This window comes from Mytilus galloprovincialis, chromosome 9 (genome assembly GCF_965363235.1).
Source record: "Mytilus galloprovincialis chromosome 9, xbMytGall1.hap1.1, whole genome shotgun sequence".
Lineage (NCBI taxonomy): Eukaryota > Metazoa > Mollusca > Bivalvia > Mytilida > Mytilidae > Mytilus > Mytilus galloprovincialis.
Window position 1 is genome coordinate 89,825,267 of NC_134846.1, and position 7,012 is coordinate 89,832,278.

General features: G+C 34.2%; 1 long non-coding RNA gene across 1 annotated transcript; it reads left to right on the forward strand.

The window, feature by feature from the left end:
- The first annotated feature begins 1,551 nt into the window (after nt 1-1,551).
- LOC143046305 (uncharacterized) lies at nt 1,552-3,685 on the forward strand. Its single transcript, XR_012969120.1, has 2 exons — nt 1,552-2,590; nt 2,629-3,685. It is a non-coding gene; the product is annotated as an uncharacterized LOC143046305 (long non-coding RNA).
- Nucleotides 3,686-7,012: the final 3,327 nt, after the last annotated feature.

Sequence of the window (7,012 nt, forward strand, 5' to 3'; positions counted from 1 at the left end):
ATACTATTGCTGACTGTCTTTCAAGAAGGCCTCCGGGTCAAGAAGGCAATCAAAATCAAAGTGAAACAATTGAAGTAGATATAAGTGACAAGGCTTTTCAAATCAATACTTTGAATTCAAATGAGTTCAATCCAAAAGATTTTGCAAGTTGTGACTATAAAGAAGATGACCAACTTAGCGTGAAGGAATGTACGATTCCTGGTTATGACATGAAAATTGAACAATCTTTAGACATAGAACTTTCGGAAATTACTAATCAAATAAACACAGGTAAGGCTTCAAGAAGTGTTGATAATAAACATATTATTATCAATGATATACTTTATTACATTTCTCACCCTGATGATGATTTAAAGTTAAGGCTATATGTTCCATTACAATTACGAAATGAGGTAATCAAAAGTTATCATGATAATCTAAGTCATTTAGGAATTGACAAATGTCATGATTCAATTAAGCAAAAATATTTTTGGCCAAAGTTATACAAGGAACTTAATTCCTATATTAATTCCTGTGTTATCTGTCAATCTCAAAGTGCAGGTAAAACAAAACCTTTATTACAAATATCTGATATACCACCATTTCCATTTGCTAAGATAGGGGTAGATTTATCTGGACCTTATCCTACATCATTGTCAGGAAATAAGTATATTGTCAGCTTTGTTTGTCATTACAGTGGGTGGCCTTTGGCTTTTCCTGTTCCAAATAAAACTTCGGAAAATGTGGTTCATTTATTAATTGAAGAAATAATCCCAAACTTTTCTGTGCCGTTAGTTATAGTGTCAGACAATGGCGGTGAATTCACCTCTAAAATATTTGAAGAAACTTTAAAAGAATTAAATATAAGTCACATAACAACTTCTTTTTATCATCCACAGGGAAACGCGAAAGTAGAAAGATTTCACAGGACGCTTCATGACGTCATGGCAAAGAAATTGCAAAGTGACGCGTCTACTTGGGACGTGTGCCTAAATCAAACAATAGCAGCTATTAGGTTTCAGAAAAATGAATCAACAAAATTTTCTCCATTTTTTCTTTTGTACAATAGAGACCCTGTTCTTCCAATTGATAACCTATTGAAACCTAGAAGGAAATATGTAGGTGAAGATCCGCACAAGATTTTGTTAGAACAACAGCACAAATCGTTCATTTTAGTTCACAGAAATTTGAAAAAGTCTAAAGAAAAACAAAAACAAAACGCAGATAAAAATAGACAAGAAATTAATTTAGAAATTGGGGATCCGGTTTATTTCAAAAATCATTTAAGAAAAAGTAAATTAGACACTAAGTGGAAACCTTATTACCGAATAATTGAAAAAACTTCTCCGGTAACCTTTGTCCTTAAAAACCAATTAGATGGGTCTGTCGCTAAGAAAGTCCATTTAGAACACCTGAAAAAGCTAAGATTGATGAATGGGTTATTCCAACCAATCAAGAAGGTAGGCAATTAAGGAAAACAAATTATGTTGTACCTCCCGAAGATAGTGACGAAAGTGATAATGAACTTCCAGTCGCTAATCCTCGAGAAAGACTCATAAATCGTTACTGTTGATGAAGTTAGAATACCAAAGAAAACTAAACGAACTGTTAAAAAGTCTGAAAAGAAGGACGAATTAATTTTAAGTTTTCTCTCAAACATTTCTAGTTATCTTAATAAAATGCACGACTAACATGTCGTAGACGTAGGCTTCGTGATTATTGTTTTTTTTAAAATTAAAATATGTGTATATAAAATAATTTTGTTTTGATTAATCATTCTAATTCTCGCTTCAGATTGATCGCTGAAAAATTGTTGATTGTTTAGAAATCCTATAAATATCAATAATCTCTGAATCACAGCTTTGTTTATGAAAAAGGAAGGAAAGTGTTGGTTGAATGTCAAACCTTATTTAAAAAAAAAAAAAAAAAAATTCAGTCCTAACTATAGAAAAGTTTATCTTATTAGTTTATTGTTTTTGTATTTGAGTTTATTTTTATTTTTTGTTCTTATTTAAAATAAATAACATATCGATAATTTATTTTTTCAAATTAAAGCAGTTAGAACTTGAGGACGACTTTGAACTATCAAATTTAGTAAATGCATTAATTCATTTTGTTGCTATATTTATAGGTATTTTGTTATTGATCTATTCTAAAGTTTAATAATAGGTGTTTAGCCAAGAGAATTTAGTAAAAGAGAGGTTCAAATAGTCACACGATACCTTGGTGGCGATCAAATGGTGTCAACTAATGTTGAGGGCGATGGTACTGCCTCCAGAGATGTTAAAATAGCTTCTGCACCATTACAAGAACCAGCCACTAAGAACCATTATCCAGTATTGGATATTGGCTTTGATTATTGGACACAACGCAGACGATTAGATGTACATAAAACTATACGATCACATAACTTATATTGGTAGAGGGAATTGTTCTACAGCATCACAGGTAGATTTGCCTGTAATGTTTCAGCCGGTGATAACTGAGCAACCTAGTCAGGGACTCTGAATTAACAGAGTAGGTAAGCTAGGTCAGTTAGGAGTAAATCAACGACAGATGGTGGATCACATGCAGGTTGGATTTTCGCCGATGGATGGTGGATCACATGCAGGTTGGAGTCTTCGACGATGGATGGTGGATCACATGCAGGTTGGATTTTCGCCGATGGATGGTGGATCACATGCAGGTTGGAGTCTTCGACGATGAATGGTGGATCACATGCAGGTTGGATTTTCGACGATGGATGGTGGATCACATGCAAGTTGGATCTTCGACGATGAATGGTGGATCACATGCAGGTTGGAGTCTTCGACGATGAATGGTGGATCACATGCAAGTTGGATTTTCGACGATGGATGGTGGATCACATGCAGGTCGGAGTAATTGCAGTACTTCTAAATGATGGGAATTGGCGTTGCAGATAAACAATAGGATTGTTGGAGTTGACAACGACGATCAGAGGAGCAGTTCACTGGAGTCGGAGTTATGAAGACGGTCCGCAGTTGATGGTTGCGCCTTTTTCTAGAAATAAGAAGTTCCGATATTTGATGTTACGAACTTAGTTATTCACACAAGAATTGTACGAACTATACATTGCTGAACATTTAGATGTTGTTGAACTTTTGAAATGATTTTGTTTATGAATACTTTTTGTTGTTTTTAGGGAAATTGCGAGCATTCATATTGTCACCGATTTTAACTAAAATATAAAATTATATTTCTTAAGAAAGGGAGGAATGTGACAATATGATGGCTTAAAATATATATATAAATATATATTATATATATTTATATTTATATTTAGGATTATATATTCTCAAAAATGTTTATTAAATTGAATAGAATTCAGGGGAATATCTATTAAGAAAAACATGACCTTGTAAAAGGTTGTTCAATTGACCTCTATAGGTTATATATATATATATATACATGTTTACATTCAGACCAGGTGGTGACATGTAGCAATTAGTTAAAACACGAGAAATACGTGCATTCTTTGACCATCAATCTCCAGGTTGGTCAAAACATGTCAAAACATGTCATTTAGAGACAACTTAATAGATATTCATCCCTGTATCTTTTGATTTAAGACTATAATGGTCAAATTAATAGAAACCTTGACACCGTTATATTTTGTATATATACTTGTGTATTTGATTGTATGAATTACACCGGCTCAGGCAGGCTAATAAACGATAACAAATTCCATCTTGTTATAGAGTGACTCGGTATGCGCCTTTTCCTAATTATATATAAATTCCTCTTTTTTGTTCTCCAGATCCCACCTTTGGTGTCCCCTTGATTTCATTACCTAATTTTTATAATCCTATATCCAACATCCCCTTTTTGTAACCTCAACATCACCCCTCTCTATATTCCACTTCGAGGGCTACTTGCAAGATTCATTTTTATCAAGATGGATTTTATGCCCAAAATTATCAGCCTGATATGGAACAGTTTCGTGATCCCTGTAAAATAAAACCAAAAAACTTGTGACTTTCTGTTTACATAACGAATAAAAAATGGGAGCGGATGAGCTACAAAAAATATAATAGTATAAAAAAGCGGCAATATCGATAAATGTTTTAATAAAATTATTTAAAATTTCTCAAATTACAAGAGTGCACACGCTGAAATGTCTCTACTTCTTTACTAATCATTGATATTATGTTGAGGGGGTCGGAGGGGTCCTGATTCCAAAATCATGGACGTAAAAACATGAAATAGCGAGGTCCCGAAAAAGGTTCTGCCCACCCTCTATGTTGATAGTCCTAAATATAAAGATATCCTACAACGATCACATAAACTTAACATGGTCCAAGAAAATTAGGCCAAGATCATTTAAACACAACAAGAAATACATGAACTCCTTACAATAAATCACTAAGTATAATTGACCTTTTTCTTATAGTTTCTAAGAAACAGACTTAACCGAGAAAACTAAACACACGAACCATGAAATTAAGGTCAAGGATCCGAACCTTGGCAGGCAGAGGTGCACAGCTTACAACATACAGCAAATATATTTAACATATAATTGCTTATAATGACACGTTTAGAATTTCCTAAATATTTGACGTGAATATAGAAAATCCTAGTTTGTCGTAATTAGAGTTGTCGATTATATATACATGTGGTTGTTTTGTTGGTGTGTTTCGTTTTTGTTAACTCTATAGTCCGTCGGAGATGAATAACATGCAGTATTTGACAATCCAAATGATCTAGGCCCGTTTCAGATGACAGAGAGTCCATTCCGGAAAGTTATAAATCAAAACACGAGCGACTGGATACATGAACTTTCACATACTTTATTTTTCCATCTAACATATATACAATCACAGTTCATAAAGCATATTTACAAAACATTAATCATGGCAACATACATTAACCCGCCGCTGCTCGTAGATCGAGAGCGGGGCAAACCGGTGCGTCACATGGTTCTCTCTATTTCTATCCCCTTTTCGTTTCAAAAGTAACCTTTATAAAATATGATCATCGAAACGTTTCTGACCAATGAAAACAGAAAAGGGTTGATGACAATTGTTATCAAAAAGTATTCTCACGACATAATCTTAATCTTAATCCATAAATATTTCCTAGTAACGCTGAAACGACTAATACATGTCTTTTATAAAATTATTTGAAAAATAGTTCAAAATCTTGTTTCCTAATAAAACGCATTTCTAGCGTAATAAAAATATTGAAACTAAATTACGCACAAGAAATAACTGTTGATGCCAAACACGACACAAAAAAGATGAAAATTCTAAAATTCACAATTTCACGCATTTTTACAACATGACAATAGTTTAAGAAAATTAAAGAACCTTAGTGAGCACGCTCACATACCCCACGTCCCCACATTGTCATTGGAGAAATTAAATAAGTATAAGAAAAAAAAATTGTATAATAAAAAAATACTGAATAATAATTTCCTGTCAATATACACATCTACATAGTATGTCCTTATTATCTACAAAATTTCATGAAATTCTGTTGTGTGTTTTCAGAGGAGTTGAGATGACAAACTGTTGCAGAAGTACATTGAAGCAAATAAGTTCAAAGGGGCATAACTCCTAGAAAAAAAATTGAATCGTAATTTCCTGTTGATATGCACATCTACGTAGTATGACCTTATTATCTACAAAGTTTCATGAAATTCTGTTGTGTGGTTTCAGAGGAGTTGAGATGACAAACTGTTAAAGTAGTACCTTAAAGCAAATAAGTTCAAAGAGGTGTAACTCCAAGAAAAAAAATTGAATCGCAATTTCCCGTCGATATGCACAACTACATAGTATGTCCTTATTATCTGAAAAGGTTTCGTGAAATTCTGTTGTGTGGTTTGAGAGGAGTTGCGATGACAGACTGTTGCAGTAGTACATTAAAGTAAATAAGTTCAAAGGGGCGGAACTCCTAGAAAAAAAATTGAATCGCAATTTCCCGTCGATATGCACAACTGCATAGTATGTCCTTATTATCTGAAAAGGTTTCGTGAAATTCTGTTGTGTGGTTTGAGAGGAGTTGCGATGACAAACTGTTGCAGTAGTACATTAAAGTAAATAAGTTCAAAGGGGCGTAACTCCTAGAAAAAAAATTGAATCACAATTTCCCGTCGATATGCACAACTACATAGTATGTCCTTATTATCTGAAAAGGTTTCGTGAAATTCTGTTGTGTGGTTTGAGAGGAGTTGCGATGACAAACTGTTGCAGTAGTACATTAAAGTAAATAAGTTCAAAGGGGCGTAACTCCTAGAAAAAAGATTGAATCGCAATTTCCCGTCGATATGCACAACTACATAGTATGTCCTTATTATCTGAAAAGGTTTCGTGAAATTCTGTTGTGTGGTTTGAGAGGAGTTGCGATGACAAGAAACAGGACTGACGGACTGACGGACGGGCGGACTGACGGACGGACGGACGGACGGACGGACGGGTCAAAAACATTATACCCTCCACAACTTCGTTGCGTGGGGTATAATTAGACCAAAACTAAAAACACTGAACACTGAGCAATGAACAGTGAAAATGAGGTCAAGGCCAAATAAAACCTGTCAGACTGACATGCACATCATTAAATATTTCCATACACCAAATAAAGATGACATATTGCATATAGTGTTAGAAAAAAAGACCAAATATAAAAAAAAACTTAACTTTGACCACTGAACCATTAAATGTGATCAAGGTCTGATAACCACTATCATGCTTGACACATCTATATCATTTCCGCTATTGTTCAATAAAATATCGTCATTCGATCTCGATGGACCAGCAACGCGTTGTGACTCAGGTTGGATTGGTTGATCCGGCATGTTTACTGGATCAAAATTCGATTCAGAGGCTCCTCTGATTCCCTACCATCACGCCCCCTATTTCTGGTACATTTTGTTAATATGCCTGTGTTGTTTTCGAGAATTCTACGTATTTTAAATGACAATTAGATGGAATTAAATTGAACAGACTGTCAGTATTTATATGGAACATGATGTTGACGATATTGACGAGTGCGTAGTTAGATCACGGTATGAAAG